The sequence below is a fragment of the Somniosus microcephalus genome, chromosome 4 (assembly GCF_052327205.1).
Source record: "Somniosus microcephalus isolate GS21.2 chromosome 4, FLI_Smic_1.0, whole genome shotgun sequence".
Taxonomy (NCBI): Eukaryota; Metazoa; Chordata; class Chondrichthyes; order Squaliformes; family Somniosidae; genus Somniosus; species Somniosus microcephalus.
The window spans coordinates 240,323,716-240,347,615 of NC_140990.1; the positions used below are offsets into that span (position 1 = coordinate 240,323,716).

At 42.0% G+C, this 23,900-nt stretch overlaps 1 protein-coding gene across 8 annotated transcripts in view; it reads left to right on the top strand.

Annotated features, from left to right (window-relative positions):
* The window catches only part of znf385b (zinc finger protein 385B), a 588,958-nt gene that overhangs the window by 72,259 nt on the left and 492,799 nt on the right, over positions 1 to 23,900 (top strand). The window lies entirely within an intron of this gene.

A 23,900-nucleotide genomic window follows, 5' to 3' on the forward strand; every position in this document is an offset into this window, starting at 1 on the left:
GACCCAGTTTAAAGTGTTAAGAAATAACACATTGAACAGAAACACAAACATTAAAAGAACCATGTGCCTTTGAAACATGACATCAAGTAAAAGAAACACCTGCTGGTCAAATAGTTTTTATGTTAAACTTGGATGACAGGAAACACGATTAAATATGCAACCAATTGAGATAGCTAGAAATGCATGAAACACTCTGGTCAAAGTGTCTTTAATTAATATAGATATAGTAAATATGATACCAACAAGGACACTTTGAAGATCTGACTTCAATAGAGACACCAAGCAATTACATAGTGTTTGTATTAAACTTGGAGCAGCACGGAGTCAAAATGTCTGCTAAAAACCAGATAAGCCAATATTAAGAATTGAATGAAAGCATTTTGTAAGAATGACATCAAACAGAAACCATAGCTGTCATTGTTTTTATGATGGTTTTTGGAACACCTAAAGGTAGAGAAATAATTATGCATGCAATAGTTGAATTGATAGTAAGATAGAAAGCATTCAAACAGAGGTATCAACAAAGGCAATTAGCTGACATCAGCAGAGAACATCAAAGAAGAAACCACTGCCAAAAGGGTATAAAAATAAGACCTTTTCAACAGAAAGGCAGAACTCACTGAATGGGCAAAGCATTTCTCAACTCTTCAGAGGCATCTCTGTAAGTCTTTATGCGTCTCGGGAAGTCAAAGTAATTGATTTTGGTGGATGTTCTGGATTTAGAAATAAGTAAGAAATGTAGAAATGTAACGAAGTAAATTTGAAAATAAGGATCTCTGAGAAATAAGAAATGTAAGCTATCTGTATTTTGAATTGTTAATGTTGCGACTGATTCAACAGCTGTTATCTGAATGTCGGCTCTTAAATAAAACTATATTTTTAGAATTGTCTCAGAGTAATTCTGTATAAACTCGCGAACCCACATTTCTGTACACTCTTTTGTAAGGAGTTGCAGAATTCTGGGGGAGTATTCCGGACCCTCATAATATCCGGAAGGTTACAGTCTAGTTCAACTTATTAAAAGTACTATCTGGAGGATGGTAACATCTTCAGTCGTTCCTTTCCTTTAGGGAGAGATAGCCTGAACCTTTAGACCCATTTAAGCGTCTTATGGAATTCGGCTATCTCTAACTTAAGTTGAGGGTGAACGTCTGGGGAACATGCCTGATCTGGGATAGTCCAAAAGGGCTAATTATCCCTTCAATATCGAGGTTTTTTTGGGGGTGGGGTGGGTGGGGCGGAGGGTGGTTTGAGAAGTACCTGAAAAACGTCTATCTTTAAAAGCAATAATGAGTATAAGCAATAAACTTTAAAACTGGGCAGTAAGTTGTAATTGAGAACAAAGCAGCTTAATTTAAGAATTCAGTCTATAGTCTCATCCTTCAGTTGGTTTCTCGGTTTTCAACCCACTACACTCTTTCATGTATCATTATTATTAATTCACTGACCTTGAAACTCGAAGATTTTTATTTTAAGTTGCAGCTCCATAAAAGCATGAACACAATAACCCAGTTTAGCTAGAATTCTTTTAACTATAATGGCTGTTGGTGTGTTTTTCCAGTTTTCCAAGGTCAGTTGATTGTAGATTTGAACAGATCTCCAGAGCAAGTTAATGGTGGGAGAGGAAAATTGCGTGCGAGTCAAATTTTAAGGGATGGGGACAATTAAAGGGGGGGTGTTGCAATAAAGGTAAACATTCCTAAACCCATTGAAGACCCTCAGAGGTATATCTTAATATATTAGCAGCCTTTGCCATAGTTGTAGAGGCAGAGGACTGTGAACTGTGAAAAGGCAGGCAACAATTCAGGGAAATAAAATCCACAGCCTAGGCAAGAGTGTGTATGCAGGTGGCTAAGCAGCCCAGTACGCCACTCCTGTTTGGCTACTATAGTGGAGTTGATACTGCTTGGAGTGGTTGGGAGTAGGAATGTCCAACATGCCATTCGTCTTGATTATATAGATGAATTCTTGGTAGAAATATATATAATGGTTGAATGTAGGAAGCACAATATTGAAATTTATTGATGACACAAAGGTCGAGGGTTTACCAAAAAGTGAGAACTATAAAAGACTTCAGGAGGGCATAGGCAGGTTAGTGGAATGGGAAGAGAGGTGACGGATACAATTTAAATAAATAATTAACTTGCATTTATATAGCACCTTTCATTACCACAGGATGTCCCAAAGAGCTTCATAGCCAATGAAGTACTCTTTACAGTGTAGTCACTGTGCAGAAACGTGGCAGCCAATTTGCACATAGCAAGGTTCCACAAACAGCAATGAGGCAAAGAAGAGTTAGGGAGGTAGAAGCAGCAGAATAGAAACAGAGAAAGAAAAGCAGCCTGAAGACAGCAGGTAAGAGAGAGACCGTATTTTCTGATTTACCATGTGCAGTGCCGTAGGGCGATCCACTAATGTTTTGCTAATTTTACTAGTTGTGTAATTTATGACTTCAAGCCTCATTATATTGTAGTGGAATTGTTCGAAGGTCAATTGAGCTTTGAGACAAAAAAGGATTTAATTTGACCAAAGAAGAAAACTATCAAAAAAGACAAATGACACAAAAGTTGATTTCACCAGAAATCTAGCCATACCTAAATTGCACATTGTGTATTTTGCCATCTGATGTATGTTCCTAGTTTGATTTTTGGCATTTATTAGAATTGTAGGGTTCAACATCAATTATTTATCTGCTGAGGTAAATTTACAGCCAGTAGGCATTCTTTATGAAGTGGCTGTAAAATGTGGTCGTGGTCTCTTCCCTGTCTGTGTTTCAAGTACAGGTCAACATGCAGTGAAGCTATAATGGCTCTACTGCCTTCATCAGAGACATCTTAACACTGGAAAAGCATCCCTTAAAAATAAGAGAAGGAAATATTAGTTAAAACACTTAAGTTGTTTTGTTATCTAAGCATGATTAGAACTAACACCCTTCATTTTTTGAAAAAGAAGATTAAGACTGATGGGTTGTTTTAATCCAGGTGACTGCTCAGCCTGTTAACATTAAAATGTTGATTTCTCATCTGATCTAGTAATGCAGGAGCTTATTTTAAATATAAATAGAACTATGACCACAATATCCAGAACTAAACTTCAGTTATGAAAGGAAAATAACTGAATAGCATTCCCTCTATCTTTTTGCGACTGAATTTGTAAAGCTTGATTAAAAGCAGAAAGGGGTTTGATAATTAACTGTGTGGTGTTAGACCACCACCTATGGGCTAGCTTTCATTCCAAGTCTCTCTTTACCAGATGAAAAACGTTAAAATGTAAAAAAAAAAATTTTGCACAAATCTGTTCAAATGAGTGTTTTTGTTTTAGCAACTTTTGATATTTTAGAGATATATTGAATATATTCCTGATTATTGCATTAATATTTCCAAGAATAACTGGGTATGACTTGCTCATGTACAAATGTTATTACTGTTTAGGACATTGTTTTCTCTTGATCATTAAGTATCAACTACCTTTTAGATGTAGAAAAGATAGTAATTAAAAGGATTAGTTTTATTGTGAGTTTATGCAACAAAGGTTAGTTGTGAATTTTATGGGATAAGATGGAGAAAACCCAGTTACAGCAGTTCATAACCCCCAAAATTAGACTTCTTTGTGCCCCCATCACCCATCCCCAAAGTTAATTTGTTTGATTTGTTTGGATGCAGACACAAATAATGACGGTCCTTGCCATCTGCCAGTAAGGCTGTTTAAGCGATATTGAAAAAAAGATCCCTTTTGACCCACTTTTAGGTACCGTGCTAACACTAGAATTTGATTCCTTCAAAGGAAGCTTGAATGTAAATATCAGTTGAGAGTAAAATTCAAATTCGGATTTGAAATTCCAAGCTACAAAGCCACTCCTTCAGATTTGACTATACAGTAAGCATATAGGGTGATTGTAAATATTAAAATTGTGCACAGAAATATTAAATGTTGCACATTGGCAATCTTTCCAACTTTAAATAGTTGCATTTTAAGGAGTTTTTTTTACTTCATAAAATTATATGGCTTGTTTGAAATCAGGCTTTAATGTTTATAATTAATATTTTGTTGAAAGAACACTGACGGAATGACCTTTCTGTTAGCAGACTCAGCTTGTTCTGCGTAACAGATGGAAATGGTTCAGTACTTCTACTGTCGTGGGGAGAAAGGACAAAATTAAGTGTTGCAAGGAGCTGTCATTGTCTTCTGTGTCCCTGCAGAGCTCATACTTCAAATGCATCATTCCATTCAGTGTGTTCAGCCTGGTTGTCAAGTTCTCTTTGCATCAGGCTGCTTGTAATACATTTACACTGTCAAGAAAAGGCATACTCAGCAATCAGTATTCTCAATGGCAAATTGTGTCTTTATAGTCACTAGTTTGCTAAATATTTTTGTTTTTGATTTTCCCATTTAGAAATTGTCATAAGGGGTATGTTTAAAAAAAACAGTTGTCATCCAACATGGCTTTAATCCTCACTTTGAGAGACAACTTGCATTTAGCACCTTTAATGTAGAGAACACCTCAAGGTGTGTTTGAGGGGGGCAGAAAAAAAATTAAAAGTAAGGAAAATAGTGTCAGCTGAGGCTCAGTGATGGCACTTTCACCTCTGGGTGGTTGTGGGTTCAAGTCTGACTCCAGAGAATTGAGCATGTGATCCAGACTGAGACTGAGCTGCTTGAGATGCCATCTTTCGGATGAGACTTTAAACTGAGGCCCCATCTGCCCCCTCCCTTGGACATAAAAGATCCCATTGCACTATTTTGAAGAAGAGCTGTGAAAATGGATTATCTGGTCATTATCACATTGCTGTTTGTGGGATCTTGCTGTGCGCAAATTGGCTGCTGCATTTGCATTAGATCAAATGTTGAAACCAATGAAAACTTGCAGGACAAAAACTCAAACATATAAATCAGCCTATATTTTGTATTTCACTTCAATATGAATTAATGTCAAGTATGGTTTAGGGCTAGGAAGAGAAAATATATAAACCTTGTAATGTCATAACTAATCTTTCCAATTTATAAGTTATAATAGCACTATTAAAGGTGGAGAATTCAGGTACAAATGCTATTTTTTAACTTAAAGATTTCTTTTATACATTTATTTTGGTAGTGAACATACCTAAATGGCAAATTGGAGCCCTCGGGTGCATTCTGTTTGCGTATGCTGTGCTGGTAAATATCTTTGATTCCAAAAGTTTGAAATTTCATTCAATTGAGCAATTAAAACATAATCCACAATTTAAGGCTTGATGGCCAAATCTGGTCCATTTGATCATTTAATCTGTTTAATGTGTTTAATTATTTAATGCAGCTGGACCACCTAATGACTAAAATATTAACCATTGGATTACTCAAAATAAGAAACCTCATCAATATTATTTTCAGTTTCAATTCATCTATTAAAAGTATATACATTATTAAAAATTGATCTTGTTCTTTTATAATGTGATAGGTTATCCTGAGCATTTTATTTTAATAAAGTCATATAAAATCCACGAATGTCTTGTCATTTTTTGGCATATATAAGAACTTGAATAGAATGCATCACATGTGACCGTTAATTTACTGAACTTTTGGAAAGCAAGGAAATTGCACATGTGCAATTATAGAAGGCTCTGTGGAGAATAAAAGGGAGAGGGGCATAGTTGGAGGGTGAGTTATCGTGCTCTGTTTTCCTGCACCTCCAAGTGGTCAACTTGTGAACGGCATAGAGAGAGTTCTCAGCAGGATCTCTGGCCATCTTCTCAGGAAATGATGTTTGTGCAATCTAAAACAAACCGAACTCGATGAGTCAGTTGTACTGTGTGTGTTAAAGTGTAAATTTATGTTCATGAATGTAGCATTGGCTGATTGACATTGTTGCAGCTTTGTTACTTCACCTTGCTTACGGCCTGAGGGTCAATTTCCAACTGCCAGATTTATGAAGATTTTACTAAGGAGCTATCGAGGCACATATGAAGCCTTATCCATCATATTGGCCCGGAATTTGTGGTTGTAATGATGGCGAAACTGTCAGAGTTCGCTGTAATTATAATTGTGAAACTGACAGCAACTTCTGGCATCCGCACATGCGCAGCCAAACGCGGAAATCCAGAAATTGCTGTTGGTCATTCCCCCACAGCCGGCCCTCAATTGAAATCACTGAACCGATAAGAACTTGAGCTTTTGCGCTGGAATATCACTCTTTAAAAACCCCCGGAAAAGTTATGTCTTGTTCAATGAGGTGTAACTGGGTTTATAATGGTGTACTGAGTCATAATTACTGATGAACAACTGATCTGACCTTGGAAAAACAAATTTTATATTTGTGGAATGTTAAAATTTTCCATTATGATAATTCTGTGGTTTTTATAATTTTTTTAAAAGTTTGTGCTATTTCAGCTTCTACCTTAATCCCATGTGGTTGTCCCAATCTTTATTTCGCTCTCTTAAAATGATTAACAAGTGAAGGAAAATCAGTGCATTTTACTTCCTGGTTTGCTGTCTGTGAGAATTCTTCAATGTGATTCAATGCGATTCAATGCTTACATCACTGTTGCTGGACTTTGGAGATCACTTAGACATTGGCACCAGATTCAAATTAACATTGGGAGAAGGGAAGTCGACGGCACAGAGATTGTGAGACCTTTGTGGGCAGCTTTCTTCGAGGTCAGCAATGAATGCCATCACATCACATCGGCGCTGCCTGCAAAATCCAGGCCAATAACATTTAACTACAGTGCAACAGATATATATTATCCCAAAAATTGCTTTCAAAGTAACGGCGAGGCTAATAGTGCTTGGTATTATTTAAGTGCAAATACCACAGCAACTTCAGGTGAGGGCAGATAAGCGATTCAACGTGGAAATTGAAAAGTTGCTGTCTGAGGCACGCCGCTCTGCCATTAGCTTTGCAAATGCGCTATCTCGCTGTCTGGCTCCCCATTCAAATGTATTGAGCGGCGTGATGTTCCTGTGTTGCACTGTAGATACAAAGTAAACTAGACACAAAGTTAAGTCAAGTCATTTCAAGTCTGAGTACCCTTTTAATGACAAAAGTGTTTATTATTGCCAGCCAACCTCTCTGGCACTGAAAATTAACTGTTACAAATGTGGAGTTTCATTCCTTCAGGTTTTAATTGTTACTGGAGATTTAAAAATAAATAAACCTTTTTTTTACTTTTCCTATATACCTCTTTTTCTCTTTATTCATTCTTTCCCTCTCTTTATTTCTCTTTTTGTACCTGATTTGACATTGAATTCACCATTCTAACTTACATTTCCTTGTTCCGTTCTTATGCTGTTATTTCACAATCCTTCAATCTGATTGGTTAAAGAGATGCACAGTTGCTTGTCCTGTTCACCTCAGATCCCGGGTACCCTGCAGAGGGCGCATTGCCGTTTCCATCTTGCACCTCCAGCAACTTGCCATGTAAAATATCATTGGAGATTCAATGGGCAAGGGCAAATCTAACAAACAGCAGTCACCGTTGGTTGACCAGTTACAGGAATTTTTGAACCCTTATTAAAAACATTTTGTACACAGGCTCCGCAACTTGACTATTTTGAGAGAATGTTTGTGTTTATCAAGGTGAAGAATGTTAGTGCTGGAGGATGGAACAGTTCCAATTTCAAGCATCCAGTGTCAACATATAAGTCAAGTATAGAATGGTTAGATTCAAAATAAAGCTCCCTCAACTCTGATCGGACAATGTTCCTCAGCCTGAATCTCAGAAAAACAGCCTCGACTGCTGCAATGTGACAAAAGAACATAAGAAGTAGGAGCAGGAGTAGGCCATACGGCCCCTCGGGCCTGCTCCGCCATTCAATAGGATCATGGTTGATCCGAACTTAGACTCACGTCCACTTCCCTGCCCTCTCCCCGTAACCCCTTATTCCCTTATCAGCTAGGAAACTGTCTATCTCTGTTTTAAATTTATTTAATGTCGCAGCTTCCACAACTCTCTGAGGTAGTAAATTCCATAGATTTACTACCCTCTGAAGAAGTTTCTCCTCATCTCAGTTTTGAAAGGGCAGCCCCTTATTCTAAGATTATGCCCCCTAGTTCTAGTCTCACCCATCAGTGGAAACATCCTCACCGCATCCACCCGATCAAGCCCCCTCACAATCTTATATGTTTTGATAAGATCGCCTCTCATTCTTCTGAATTCCAATGAGTAGAGGCCAAACCTACTCAACCTTTCCTCATACGTCAACCCCCTCATCTCCGGAATCAACCGAGTGAACCTTCTCTGAACTGCCTCGAGAGCAAGTATATCTTTTCTTAAATATGGAAACCAAAACTGTACGCAGTATTCCAGGTGTGGCCTCACCAGTACCCTGTATAACTGCAGCAAGACTTCCCTGCTTTTATACTCCATCTCCCTTGCAATAAAAGCCAAGATTCCATTGGCCTTCCTGATCACCTGCTGTACCTGCATACTAACCTTCTGTGTTTCATGCACCAGGACCCCCAGATCCCTTTGTACTGTAACACTTTGCAGTTTCTCTCCATTAGATAATAACTTGCTCTTTAATTTTTTCTGCCAAAGTGCATAACCTCACACTTTCCAATATTATATTCCATCTGCCAAATCTCTGCCCACTCACTTAGCCTGTCTATGTCCTTTTGCAGGTTTTTTATGTCCTCCTCACTCACTGCTTTCCTTCCTATCTTTGTATCGTCGGCAAACTTGGATACGTTGCACTCGGTCCCTTCCTCCAAATCGTTAATATAGATTGTAAAGAGTTGGGGTCCCAGCACCGACCCCTGCGGAACACCACTAGTTACTGATTGCCAACCAGAGAATGAACCATTTATCCCAACTCTCTGTTTTCTGTTAGATAGCCAATCTTCCACCCATGCCAGTACATTGCCCCCAGTCCTGTGATTTTTTTATCTTGTGCAGTAAATTTTTGTGTGGCACCTTGTCAAATGCCTTTTGGAAGTCCAAATACACCACATCCACTGGTTCCCCTTTATCCACCCTGTTTGTTACGTCCTCAAAGAATTCGAGCAAATTTGTCAAACACGACTTCCCCTTCGTAAAACCATGCTGACTCTGTCCGATTAAATTATGCTTATCCAAATGTCCTGTTACTGCTTCCTTAATAATGGACTCCAACATTTTACCAACCACAGATGTTAGGCTAACTGGTCTATAGTTTCCAGCCTTTTGTCTGCCTCCCTTTTTAAGTAAGGGCGTTACATTAGCAGTTTTCCATTTCTCACCTGAGTCATGCGCTAGTTTCTCTGTGAGAGTGCCAATTAGGAGCAGTTTTGTGCTATAATCCAATGCCCTCTAATGATTTTAGAGAGAGACTGCCGAAGGTCATTTCACATAGGACCTTAAAGCCATCCGTCCAGGGAGATTTTCATTCCATCAGTCTGTGCTGAGTTTGATTGCAGATCCCAGAGGTAAAATCAGTGTCTAACTCATTGCGCCATCTAAAAACCATTCTGTTATTTTGTTGCTGGCTTTCTGATTCCTCTGTTTGATTGTCGATGGATTCATCCTCTGAAGAGTGTTGTTCCATGTTAAAAAACTTGCAAACCCTCTGCAACAGTGCAATAATAGCCCTCTCTGCAGGTAGATGTGGTGCCACGAAGAATTATTTCTGGTGTTTGGCAAGACCCAGCAGCCCAAAATTAATGGTTGCTGTCACTTTCACGACCACAAGCAGAGCAGTTGGATTCACTGATGATCCCACTGGTCTCCTGCACTTATACCATCCACCCCCCCCGCCACCCTCCACCCACAATGTTCTTTGTTCAAGTGAATAAGAGATTGCAAGTCCCTGATCACAGTTATATTCCTTTTAGCCCAGGTTTCACCCTAGAGAATGTATACTGGACCTGTTCGACGGATCCAACATCTTTTTTGTAATGGACTGCCCAAAACTACACCGAGTACTCCAGCTATGGCCTAAGCAATATCTGTGCTGATTCAATATAATAATTGCAGTAAGTGATAATGTACTGTACAAATCCTGCTACTGATAACCATGGGTTGGATTTTGCCAATGGGGAACTTTTGGAGGCGGGACTCCCACTTGTTGAGTTTCAGTCCCGCCTCCATCAACTTCTGGCCAACCCACACTATTTTCCCTTGACTGACCTTGTTAAGCCCGCCCAGCGGGCATAGCAGGCCATTTAAGGGAAAGCCGGTTACAGAGAACGTTAACGTATGACGTTTCATCATCGTTTGACAGCTCTGTGAAGCTGTCAAATACTGACATTCTCTAGTTTGATGAGCTCTTGAATTCAAGACCTCATTAAACCTCTTTCTTTTGCAGAAATTAGATGGTTGTTGCATTGGAGAATGCAACCGCCATCTGTCATCCCTGCCGCGGAGGTGTGAGACTCTCCGCATACCCAACTCTTGAAGCCTGCAGGAAGAAACAAAGGTACTTTTTCTAACACTTTCCACTTACCTCACATACTCACCTCTCCACACTTGCACCCATCACTTACCTTCACAGTGCACTTTTGCACCCCTCCGACTGCCGCAGACCCACTACTCGTCTCAGTGACCCTGGTGGGGTTCGGAGCCTTCAGTTAATAGGCAGTTAAGTGGCACTAATCCCCTTCCAGCCTCCAGGGAGATGGGATCCGGCATGGGTCGGCTACCCGCCTCCTGGCAAGATGGCACGGAGGCGGGTTGGGCACCCGCCGCCAAATCCCGCCTCCATACCCGCCACCCCAGGGCTGGCAAGATCACACCCTTAATGTCCAAATTACAACAACATCAACAACAACTTGCAGTTAATATGGCACCTTTAACGTAGTAAAACATCCCAAGGCACTTCGCAGGAGCGTTATAAACAAAATTTGACACCGAGCTATATAAGGAGATATTGGGACAGCTGACCAAAAGCTTGGTCAAAGAGGTAGTTTTTAAGGAGCATCTTAAAGGAAGAGAGAGAGGCACAGAGGTTTAGGGAGGGATTGCCAGAGTTTAGGGCCTAGACAGCTGAAGGCACGGCTGCTAATAATAGAGCGCTTACAATTGGGGATTCACAAGGCTAGAATTGGAGGAGCGCAGAGATCCTGGAGAGTTGTAGGGCTGGAGGAGTTTAGAGATGGGGAGGGGTGAGGCCATGGAGGGATTTGAAAACCAGGATGGGAATTTTAAAATGGAAGCGTTGCGAGACTGGGAGCCAGTGCAGGTCAGCGAGAACAGGGGTGATAGGTGAATGGGACTTGGTGCAAGTTAGGATACGAGCAGCAGATATTTGGATGAGCTCTAGTTTATGGAGGGCGAAAGATGAGAGGCCGGCCAGGAGAATGTTGGAATAGTCAAGTCTGGAGGTAACAAAGGCATGGATGAGGGTTTCAGCAGCAGATGAGCTGAGGCAGGGCTAGAGTTGGGCGATGTTACTGAGGTGGAAGTCAGTGGACTTAGTGATGGAGCAAATATCTGGTCGAAAACGCTTCTCGGGGGCAAATAAGACACCAAGGTTGCGAACGGTCTGTTAATTAGACCCTACCTGTAATTCAAATTATTCATCCTATGTTTGAAAATTATGCTTTGAAATTAGGCTTTTTGAATATTAACCTATGAATACTTAAGTTTATATGAAATTCTTTCATTCACTACATTAGCCCATTAACATCTCGATTTAAAATAATAAAAATATCATGAATGGATCAAGTATCTGTATTCATATCTTAATTTCAAGGCGTAAATGGAGTGTAAATCTAAGACTAAGAGAGCATGAACACGATTTGGTAATTAGATTGAATACAAAATAAATTATTCTTTGACTCGAATACTGCAAATATCTATTGTAAAGGTAAAATACTATATTGTTGCAGTGTTTTAAAATGTCATTTATAAACTGCAGCTTTAATTAATTTTACCAGTTAAATTGCTTCTTAAACTATTCACCATATTATACAGTGACCAACAAAAATTTGCCTATAACAGGAATGGCTGCCAAATCTATTAAAAAAACATGACTACTAAAAGTTTTTATGATCTACAAAAATATTGGCCTGGATTTTGCGGTGGGTATGATGGCGTATGAGAGTATGCTGTCATACATACCGCCTTTGAAAACACTGCAAGTTCGGGATTTTTGCATGCGCTGAATCCCGAACTTGTGATCTGTCAAGGTACGCCACTGCTGAGGAACTCTCAATTGCTGGTGCAGAGTTGGGCTATTTGCCCACCAACTGCCCAGCAATTATGGACGGAACTCTTACGGTTGCTGAAAGTAAGCGTGGGAGCCTGTTTCACATCAAAAAAGAAGATCTACAGTTGAAAAATCACCACTTTGCATTTCCCCGATACCAAGACAAACACAGGATAACACTCTTTACAATCCTATCAATCGATTGTGATTGGAAATGCATTGCAAAATGATTAGTCCACCCTTGCATGTTTTCTTAACAATGCTACAAAGCAATTTTAGGAAAAATGGTACTGAGAAAACCAACTACTTGCTTAACAGGAACTGAGTGCAGAGCCTGTTTGAATAGATTTTATGGATATACATGTGAGGTTTCTGTGTGATGAATAAAGCTTTTTGTTTTATGTTAGAGCAAAGAATCCAGCACACTGACGATTAGACGGTTTGAAGCTGATTTATGAACAGCTGACGGTATATGGTGTATGTTTTGGTGGAGCAAACGTATTTTGTCAGTCGAGTTTCATTTTAATTACTTGGGAAGTTGAATCAGAAAGTTAAATAAAGTGAACATCTATCAGATTTCAGTGACCAATTCTGTCCTTTCAAAAATGAACACCATAACAAACTATATAATGCATCTATAGCAAGGAAAATAGATCTATCTATTACCAGTCTAAATGGGGTCTGATTTTAATCCTGAAAATTAACATTGAATATATGGCTGGGAATCTCTTTCTGAAGTTCAACAACATTACTTGTAGGAATACTGGACCTTTACTGACTATCTAAACAGGAAGTTGTATACATCGGGACTAATAAATTGTGAGTTTGGATGAAACAAATAAAACAAAATGCTGATACATGAAATAAGTCCAAGTACCAGTTTAATTAAAGTTTTTAGACGGTTTTAAAATGTAATTTCAATGGAAGAGACTGAGAGAAGTTTCTGTGGGCGTGGCTTAGTTTCGACAGCTTTTGTAGGCATGTCTTCGCTTACGCAGAGGCTGTACGCTGGGCTCCCTGATGTCATACCCTGCGCAGAACTCTACAGCGCTGAAGTGGAAGTCTCCGTTCCAGGCCTTGCTCAAGGTAAGTTTGTATTCTTTTCGTAGGTCAGCGGTGTACTTGGGAGCTTCGTCGCCAACCGCAATTTTTGGCCCAATGCTCTTTATCTACAAGTGGCCATTGAAGAATTTTTACATAACATGAAGTACAAGACCAGAAAGGACTCTGGCTGATCCCCAAAACAAGTATCTTTCAATCACTCACTCGCTCAAATATCTCTCCAATTGCCTCTTAAATTTTCCTGCTCTACTTGCCTCCCTGGACACACTTTTCCAAATAATCACCGCTCTCTGTGTGAAGTAATTAGATGTAAAATGTTTGCACCTTGCCTCTTATATATAAGCATATATATAAGCCCATGCCACTAGTTCTAGAGTTTGTGGAAATCTTGAACATATTCTTGGGCTTGTTATCTATTTTAAGATACTTGAATAATATCTTCCTTGTGGTTTCTCTTTAGAGTGAACAATCTCAGACTTTTCAACCTCTTGTCATAGCTCAGATGCTTTAAGCACAGTTTCTGTTTGCCCTTTTCTACATTGTCTCCAATGATTGATACTCTTGCTGTGCTATGAACACCAAAATTGTACACAGTACTTCAGCTGGAACTGCACCAGCACCTTGTACAAACTTAGGAACAGGAGTAGACCATTCAGCCCTTCAAGCCTGATCTGCCATTCAATCATATAATTGCTGATCTGTACATTGACCTCATTTACTCACTATTGCTCCATAACAAAAATCTATCAATGTCAGTTGAAAATTTGAATTGACACAGTATCCACAGCCTTCTGGGAGAGAGAGTTTCAGATTTCAACTACCCTTTGTGTGGAAAAAGTGCTTCCTGATTTCATTCCATGCCTCCTTGTTCTGGATTCCCCCACCAGAGGAAATAGTTTCTCTGTATCTACCCTATTGAATCTCTTTATCATTTTAAACACCTCGATTGGACCACCCTTCAACCTTCTAAACTCTAGGGATTAAAGCCAAGTCAAACGCATAATGATTTGCTGCAATTTATGTTCTATCCAATTGGCTGTTCACCCTAAGATCCAGCAAGCTTTCTGCTGCCATACACTGTGCTGTTGGTTTCATCGAAACATAGAAGATAGGAGCAGGAGTAGACCGTTCGGCCCTTCGAGCCTGCTCTGCCATTCAATGAGATCATGGCTGATCATCCAAATTCAGTACCCTGTCCCTGCCTTCTCCCCATATCCCTTGATCCCTTTAGCCTTAAGAAATATATCCAACTCTTTTTTGAATGTATTTAATGAACTCAGAGAATTCCACAGGTTCACCACTCTCTGGGTGAAGAAATTCCTCCTCATTTCAGTCCTAAATGGCTTACCCCTTATCCTTAGACTATGACCCCTGGTTCTGGACTCCCCGGCCATCATAAACATCCTTCCTGCATCTAGTCTGTCCAGGCCTGACAGAATTTTATAAGTTTCGATGAGATCCCCTCTCAATCTTCTAAACTCCAGTGAGTATAAGCCCAATCGACACAATCTCTCCTCATACGTCATTCCTGCCATCCCAGGTATCAGCCTGGTGAATCTTCGCTGCACTCCTTCCATGGCAAGAACGTCCTTCCTCAGGTAAGGCGACCAAAACTGCACACAGTACTCAAGGTGCGGTCTCACCAAGGCTGTACAACTGTAGCAAGACATCCTTGTTCCTGTACTCGAACCCTCTTGCTACGAAGGCCAACATACCATTTGCCTTCTTAACCGCCTGCTGCACCTGCATGCTTACCTTCAGCGACTGGTGCACAAGAACACCCAGGTCTCTCTGCACTTCCCCTTCTCCCAATCTATTGCCATTCAAATAATAATCTGCCTTCCTGTTTTTGCCACCAAAGTGGATAACCTCACATTTATCCACATTATAGTGCATTTGCCATGTTTCTGCCCAATCTGTCCAAATCGTACTGAAGTTTCACGACATCCTCCTCACAGCTTACCCTCCCACCCAGCTTTGTGTCGTCTGCAAATTTGGAGATATTACATCCAATTCCCTCGTCCAGATCATTAATATATATTGTGAACAGCTGGGGTCCTAGGACCGATCCTTGCGGTACCCCACTAGTCACTGCCTGCCACTCGGAAAACGACCCGTTTATTCCAACTCTTTGCTTTCTGTCCGCCAACCAGTTCTCTATCCAAGTCAATACCTTGCCCCCAATCCCATGTGCCTTAATTTTGCACGCTAATCTCTTATGTGGGACCTTATCGAAAGCCTTCTGAAAGTCCAAATACACCACATCCACTGGTTCTCCCTTATCTATTTTACCAGTTACATCCTCAAAAAATTTCAGTAGATTAGTCAAGCATGATTTACCTTTTGTAAATCCATGTTGACTTTGTCCGATCCTGTCACTGCTTACCAAGTGCTCTGCTATTACATCTTTTATAACAGATTCTAGCATTTTCCCCACTACCGATGTCAGGCTTACCGGTCTATAATTCCCCGCTTTTTCTCGACCACCTTTTTTGAATAGTGGGGTAACATTAGCTACCCTCCAATCCATGGGTACTGTTCCAGAGTCTATTGAGTTCTGGAAGATGACCAGCAATGCATCTACTATTTCCAGGGCCACTTCCTTAAGTACCCTAGGATGTAGATTATCAGGCCCTGGGGATTTATCGGCCTTTAGTCCCATCAATTTTCCTAACACCATTTCCCTACAAATACTGATTTCTTTCAGTTCCACCCTTTCATCAGGCCCTATGTTCCCCGGCATCTCTGGGAGGTTATTTGTGTCCTCCTTTGTGAAGACAGAACCAAAGTATGAATTTAGTTGGTCTGCCATTTCTTTGTTTCCCATTATAAATTCCCCTGATTCTGACTGTAAGGGACCTACGCTTGACTTCACCAATCTTTTTCTCTTCACATATCTATAAAAGCTTTTACAGTCAGTTTTTATGTTCCCTGCTGGCTTACTCTCATATTCTATTTTCCCTTTCTTAATTAATCCCTTTGTCCTCCTTTGTTGAATCCTAAACTGCTCCCAATCCTCAGGATTATTGCTTTTTCTGGCCAATTTATATGTCGTCTCCTTGGATCTTATGCTATCCCTAATTTCCCTTGTTAGCCACGGTTGAGTCACCTTTTTTGTTTTATTTTTATGCCAAACTGGGATGAACAAATTCTGTAGCTCATCCATTTGGTCTTTGAATGTTTGCCATTGCCTATCCACCGTCAACCCTTTGAGTGCCATTCCCCAATCAATCCTACCCAACTCGCTCCTCAGACCGTCGTAGTTTCCTTTATTTAAATTGAGGACCCTAGTCTCTGAGTCAACTACTTCATTCTCCATCTTAATGAAGAATTCGATCATATTATGATCGCTCAGACCCAAGGGGCCTCGTACAACGAGATTGCTAATTAATCCTTTGTCGTTACGTAATACCCAGTCTAAGATGGCCTGATCTCTGGTTGGTTCCTCGACATATTGGTCCAGGAAACCATCCCGTAAACACTCCAGGAATTCCTCCTCCACAGTATTGTTACTAATTTGGTTGGCCCAATCTATATGTAGATTAAAGTCACCCATGATGACTGCTGTGCCCTTATTGCACGCTTCTTTAATTTCCCTTTTAATGCCATCCCCAACCTTCGCCTTACTGTTGGGAGGTCTATATACCACTCCCACTAATGTTTTTTTCCCCTTAGTATTTCTCAATTCTACCCATACAGATTCCACATCATCAGAGCTAATATCCTTCATTACAATTGTATTAATCCCTTCTTTAACCAGTAATGCTACCCCACCTCCCTTTCCTTTTTGCCTATCTTTCCTGAATATCGAATACCCCTGGATGTTGAGTTCCCAGTCTTGGCCATCCTTGAGCCACGTTTCCGTAATCCCAACCAAATCATATTCGTTTACCTCTATTTGCGCAGCCAATTCGTCCACCTTATTACAAATACTCCTTGCATTAAGACACAAAGGCCTAGAAATTCAGTGGGCCTTGCGCCCACTTAGCGCCTAAAGAGGCCTTCTGCGCCGGCGGGGTTGGTGGCGCGGAAATTGAGTGCAGCGTTAATGGCGGCGGTAGCCGTTAGTGCTGCGCCGGCACCGATGACGTCATCGGTGTGCGCGGTGCCCCGGTAACGCCCCGAAACCGCGCCGATCCCCATATTTAGTTGCGGGCTCTTTTGCCGGCACTCGCAATTGGGGCTCCGGCTGTTGCAGGCACCTCCCCCTTAAGAGAGGGAGGAAGGCCTGCAGTACCGCAGCCTGCCGCTCCGCTGCGGGTGGCGCTGCGGCAACTAGCGCGCCGATATTCAGTTGCAGCGCCCCAGGCGGAGGCGGGCACACCCTGGTATAGCGCCCGCTTCCGAATTGGGGCGCAGAAGACGAATATCTGGCGATCGCTAATGCCTCCCCGCCCAGCGCTAACTTTTGGGCGCGAGCGAGCTGGCCGCCCCAAAGTGAATTTCTAGGCCAAAGCCTTCAGGCTTGTTTTTTTAACGCACTTAGACCTATTAGAATTATTATTTACTGCCCCCTTTCCACCAGATCTCTCTCCTGTATTGTGCCCTGTTGCCGAGAGCCTTTTAGTTGATACTCCCCCACCATATTTCCCTTCCTTGCCTTGCATTTGTGCACATGAAAAATGCCATCTGTTACTCATTAGCCAACTTTCCCAATCTCTCAAGATTCCCTTACATTTGGTTTGCCCAATTGTTTGAATTCCTCCACCCAATTTGATGTCATCCATAAACTTGTTTCTATACCAATTATTATAGATCAACTCTATTCCTGGTTAATTGTTGTTGGTGGTATCTTGAATTTTTGTAGCTGAACACAAGTTTTATGATGGAGATTTAAGTCAGGAATAATTTGAAACTTGAAGTAATGACATTTAATGGCATTTGATAAAGTACCACATAATAAAATTGTTAGCAAAATTGAAGCCCATGGGATTAAAGAGGCAGTGGCTGCGTGGATTTGAAATTGGCTAAGGGACAGAAAGCAGAGCGTAGTGGTGAACGGTTGTTTTTCAGACTGTTGGGAAGTGTGCAGTGGTGTCCCCCAGGGGTCAGTGTTGGGACCGCTGCTCTTTTTGATGTATATTAATTGCCTGGACTTGGGTATACAGGGCACAATTTCAAATTTTCAAAATTATACTCAAATGTAATAACAGACTTCAAGAGGACATAGACTGGTGAAATGGGCAGACACATGGCAGATTAAATTTATCGTAGAGAAGTGTGAAGTGATTAATTTTGGTAGGAAGTATGAAGAGAAGCAATATAAATTAAATGGTACAATTTTAAAGGGGGTGCAGGAACAGAGACACCTGGGGCTGTACGTACACAAATCTGTAAAGGTGACAGGACAAATTGAGAGAAGGCTGTTAAAAAGGCATATGGGATCCTTCGCTTTATAAATAGAGGCATAAAGTACAAAAGCAAGGAAGTTATGCTAAACCTTCATAAAACACTGCTTAGGCTCCAGCTGGAGTATTGTGTGCAATTCTGGGCAGCACACTTCAGGAAGGATATCAAGGCCTTGGAGAAAGTGCAGAGGAGATTTAATAGAATGGTACGAGTGATCAAGGACTTCAGTTATGTGGACAGACTAGAGCAGCTGGGATTGTTCTCCTTAGACCAGAGAAGTTTAAGGGGATATTTGATAGAGTTGATCAAAATCATCAAGGGTTTTGATAAAATAAAAAATAAAAAAAGTGGAAGAAGGATCGGTAACCAGAGGACACGGATCTAAGGTAATTAGCAAAAGAACCAGAGGCGTCCACATTTTTTTTTTACGCAGCAAGTGTTATGATCTGGAATTCACTACCTGAAAGAGTGGTGGAAGCAGATTCAATAGTAACTTTCAAAAGGGAATTGGATAAATACTTGAAGGGGGAAAATTTGCAGGGCTATGGGGAAAGAGCGGGACAATGAGACTAATTGGATAGCTCGTTCAAAGAGCCAGCACGGGCATGATGGGCCGAATGGCCTCCATCTGTGCTGTATCATTCTATGATTTAAGTTTTATGTATTTCTTAATGCATTCAAACTGTTTAAAAGTAAAATTTATTTTAATATAACGTGTTGTTGAAATGAATCTACTTAATCTGTTTATACTGTAATAGCGATCACCTCAGTTTTAAAATTAACTACCGAAGACTCAAAATTGAGTTTTCTAATGACACCCTTTAATAAAAAAAACACAAGTTGGAGGAAGTATTGCCTGTAAAAGAATAACACAGTAGTACTGCACCCTTACTGGATTAAAACCATCACTGCTACAGATATTTGTGGGATTTTAATTTTAAGAATCAATTGCTGAAGTGCTTCAGTGTCCTACAGGCTGCTTTCCAATGCCACCTGCTGCATGTGTAAAGTCTTTTGCTTGTATTGCATTTAAATTAGTTGAACTAGGAGATCCCAAATCAATGATTGCTTTGGCTTTGCAATGAGATAATGAGGTTATTTAATAAAAATCAATTTTATGTCACATGTGAAGCATCTTTGTAACACTGGAGAAAGATTTGAATAGAAGAGTCTCTCAGTAGCGCTGCAAAATCATACTTGTTCAACTGAAAATTTATACGGTGATCAGCAAAATTCTCCACAGAACCCTCAAGTCATATTAATATTTTAAGACAATTAAGGAGTCAGTAAACATGGATAGGCAACGGCAAACATTTAAAGATCGCATAGATTAACTACAGAATTTGTTCATCCCTGTCTGGCATAAAAATAAAACAAAAAAGGTGGCTCAACCGTGGCTGACAAGGGAAATTAGGGATAGCATAAGATCCAAGGAGAGGACATATAAATTGGCCAGAAAAAGCAGCAAACCTGAGGATTGGGAGCAGTTTAGGATTCAGCAAAGGATGACAAAGGGATTAATTAAGAGGGGGGAAATAGAGTATGAGAGTAAGCTTGCAGGGAACATAAAAACTGACTGTTAAAGCTTCTATAGATATGTGAAGAGAAAAAGATTGGTGAAGTCAAGTGTAGGTCCCTTGCAGTCAGAATCAGTGGAATTTATAATGGGGAACAAAGAAATGGCAGACCAATTAAATACATACTTTGGTTCTGTCTTCAGAAAGGAGGACACAAATAACCTCCCAGAGATGTCGGGGAACATAGGGTCTAATGAGAGGGAGGAACTGAATGAAATCCGCATTTGTAGGGAAATGGTGTTAGGCAAATTGACGGGATTGAAAGCCGATAAATCCCCAGGGCCTGATAATCTACATCCTAGGGTACTTAAGGAAGTGGCCCTAGAAATAGTAGATGCATTGCTGGTCATCTTCCAAAATTCTATAGATTCTGAAACTGTTCCCATGGATTGGAGGGTAGCTAATGTAACCCCACTATTTAAAAAAGGTGGTAGAGAGAAAACGGGAAATTATAGACCAGTAAGCCTGACATCGGTAGTGGGAAAAATGCTAGAGTCCATTATAAAAGATGTAATAGCAGAGCACTTGGAAAACAGTGACAGGATTGGACAAAGTTAACATGGATTTACAAAAGGTAAATCATGCTTGACTAATCTACTGGAAATTTTGAGGCTGTAACTGGTAGAATAGATAAGGGAGAACCAGTGGATGTGGTGTATTTCAGAAGGCTTTCGATAAGGTCCCGCATAAGAGATTAGCATACAAAGTTAAGGCACATGGGATTGGGGGTAAGGTACTGACTTGGATAGAGAACTGGTTGGCAGACAGGAAGCAAAGAGTTGGAATAAACGGGTCTTTTTCCGAGTAGCAGGCAGTGACTAGTGGGGTACCGCAGGGATTGGTGCTAGGACCCCAGCTATTCACAATATTAATGATTTAGACGCGGGAACTAGATATAATATCTCCAAGTTTGCAGACGACACAAAGCTGGATGGGCGTGTGTGCTGTGAGGAGGATGCAGAGAAACTCCAGTATGATTTGGACAGGTTGGGTGATTGGGCAGAAGCATGGCAGATGCAGTATAATGTGGATAAATGCGAGGTTATCCACTTTGGTGGCAAAAACAGGAAGGCCGATTATTATATGAATGGCAATAGATTGGGAAAAGGGGAAGTGCAACGAGACCTGGGTGTCCTTGTGCACCAGTCGCTGAAGGTAAGCATGCAGGTGCAGCAGGCGGTTAAGAAGGCAAATGGTATGTTGGCCTTCATAGCGAAAGAATTCAAGTACAGGAGCAAGGATGTCTTGCTGCAGTTGTACAGGGCCTTGGTGAGACCACACCTTGAGTATTGTGTGCAGTTTTGGTCACCTTATCTGAGGAAGGATGTTCTTGCCATGGAGGGAGTGAAGCGAAGATTCACCAGACTGATACCTGGGATGGCAGGAATGACGTATGAAGAGAGATTGGGTCGATTGGGCTTATACTCACTGGAGTTTAGAAGAATGAGAGGAGATCTCATTGAAACTTATAAAATTCTAACAGGACTAGACAGACTAGATGCAGGAAGGATGTTCCCGATGGCGGGGCAGTCCAGAACCAGGGGTCACAGTCTAAGGATGAGGGGTAAGCCGTTTAGGACTGAGATGAGGAGGAATTTCTTCAACCAGAGAGTGGTGAACTGTGGAATTCTCTACCACAGAAGGCAGTGAGGCCAATTCATTAAATATATTCAAGAAGGAGTTAGATATATTTCTTAAGGCTAAAGGGATCAAGGGATATGGGGAGAAAGCAGGGACAGGGTACTGAATTTGGATGATCAGCCATGATCTCATTAAATGGCGGAGTAGTCTCGAGGGGCCGAATGGCTACTCCTGCTCCTATCTTCTATGGCCTAGAAATTGGGTTTTGGCGCAGCCAGGGCTTTAGCGCCGGAAGTTAGTGCCGGCGCTAAGTCCCCTGCGCGCGCCAAAAATTCAGTAGCGCCGCGCCCAAACGGCTGCCGGCGCTACTGGAGGGTTTCAGCGCCTCCCAATGGGCGCTACCTGCCCCATTGCGGCGCTGTTGCGGCGCCCGATGCGGTGCGGCAGGCTGGGGAAGTGCAGGCCTCCTCCTTCCGTTAAGGAGGAGCTGCCTGCACCCGACCGCTGGCCGTTGACGGCTGAATAAAAATGAGCCCGGCACCTCGGAGAAGTGCCGGGCTCGCGGCCCACATGCATCTGTGCCGCGGGGGGGTCTTGGAGGAGTCCGGGGAGGGAGGTGCGGGCAGGCGGCCGCCGGGGAAGCGGCCGGCCGCCGCGCGACCTTAATGCACCGGCGCTAACTTCAGCAAGGCACCTTTTACAGAACGTTGCTTGCGGCTGCCACGGGCGAGGCGGCCGCAACTCAATTTTGGAGTTCGGGCGGGTTACCACGGCAACCGGGACGCTGCGCACACCGATGACGTCATCGGTGCCGGCGCAGCGCTACCGGTGCAACGCCGCTTTAGGGCCCCACTCAATTTTTCAAATGGCCATAACTCTGGCGCTAGTCCCTCTAGCGCCTCAAAAGCGGCGCTAAGGCTAGTGAATTTCTAGGCCTATGTTTCTATGTTTGGTACAAAACAACTACTTTTTCCGATTTGATGTTTCCTTTTGTTTCAGAAGCGCTTCAGAAGAGCCCTAAGTGAGACTCTTCATAAGCCTCTACTTCCCCGATAGGAAGCTCGAAGCTAAAACTCTTTAAAACTTAAGACCTTGGCCTAGAAATTCACTAGCCTTAGCGCCGCTTTTGAGGCGCTAGAGAGACTAGCGCCAGAGTTATGGCCAGTTGAAAAATTCCCTGGGGCCCTAAACGGCGTTGCACCGGTAGCGCTGCGCCGGCACCGATGACGTCATCGGTGTGCGCAGCGTCCCGGTTGCCATGCCGACGGGCCCCAGCGCCGAAATTCAGTTGCGGCCACCTCGCCCGTGGCAGCCGCAACTAAGACTCTGGCAACAGAGTCCAACATTTGTTTGCGCCGGCGCATTAAAGGCCGCCCCGCGGCGGCCGGACCGCTTTCCCGCCGGCCGCCTGCCCGCAGCTCCCTCCCCGGACTTCTCCCCCCCCCCCCCCCCCCCCCCGGAACAGATGCAAGCCCGGCACTTGTCCGAGGTGCCGGGCTCATTTTTAAACAGATTTGCGCGGGCCGCGGCCGGGTGCAGGCAGCTCCTCCTTAACGGAAGGAGGAGGCCTACACTTCCCCAGCCTGCCGCACCGCATCGGGTGCCGCAGCGCCGGAATTGCGGCGCTAAACGGCAGTTAGCGCCCTTTTCCAGGCGCTAAGACCCTTCAGTAGCGCCGGCAGCCGTTTGGGCGCGGCGCTACTGAATTTTTGCCGCGCGCAGGGGGACTTAGTGCCGGCACTAACTTCCGGCGCTAAAGCCCTGGCTAAGCCAAAACCCAATTTCTAGGCCCTTGTGTTTTAATTCTTTTTATTGCCATAGAAGAATACACACAGACACACTGGTTTCTGAAGAATTGTGTCTAACAAAACTTTCAAACCTACTGTAAGGTCAAATGCTACTGCCGCAGAAAAATTCAAAAAAGGTGAACATGTGAATGAACACTGAAACTTAAAGCAAAGCAACCTGGCGTATAAATAATAATATACTACATCTAAAAGTTTAATTTAACTGGCCTTTTTATAAGGGTAGGAACAATTTGTTTCATAAATTTAGGTTGTGTATTGAAGACCCCACTGTTGTACAGTCATGTTATTATGTAAGCTATAAAATTGCCATATTCTGATTTTGAAATGAGAACTATATTGTGTGTATTTTCATAGTGTTAGATTTTGACGAAGAAACTTGTGAAAGTGCATTTCATTACTTGTATGAGAAGCTTTGGTGTTAGGA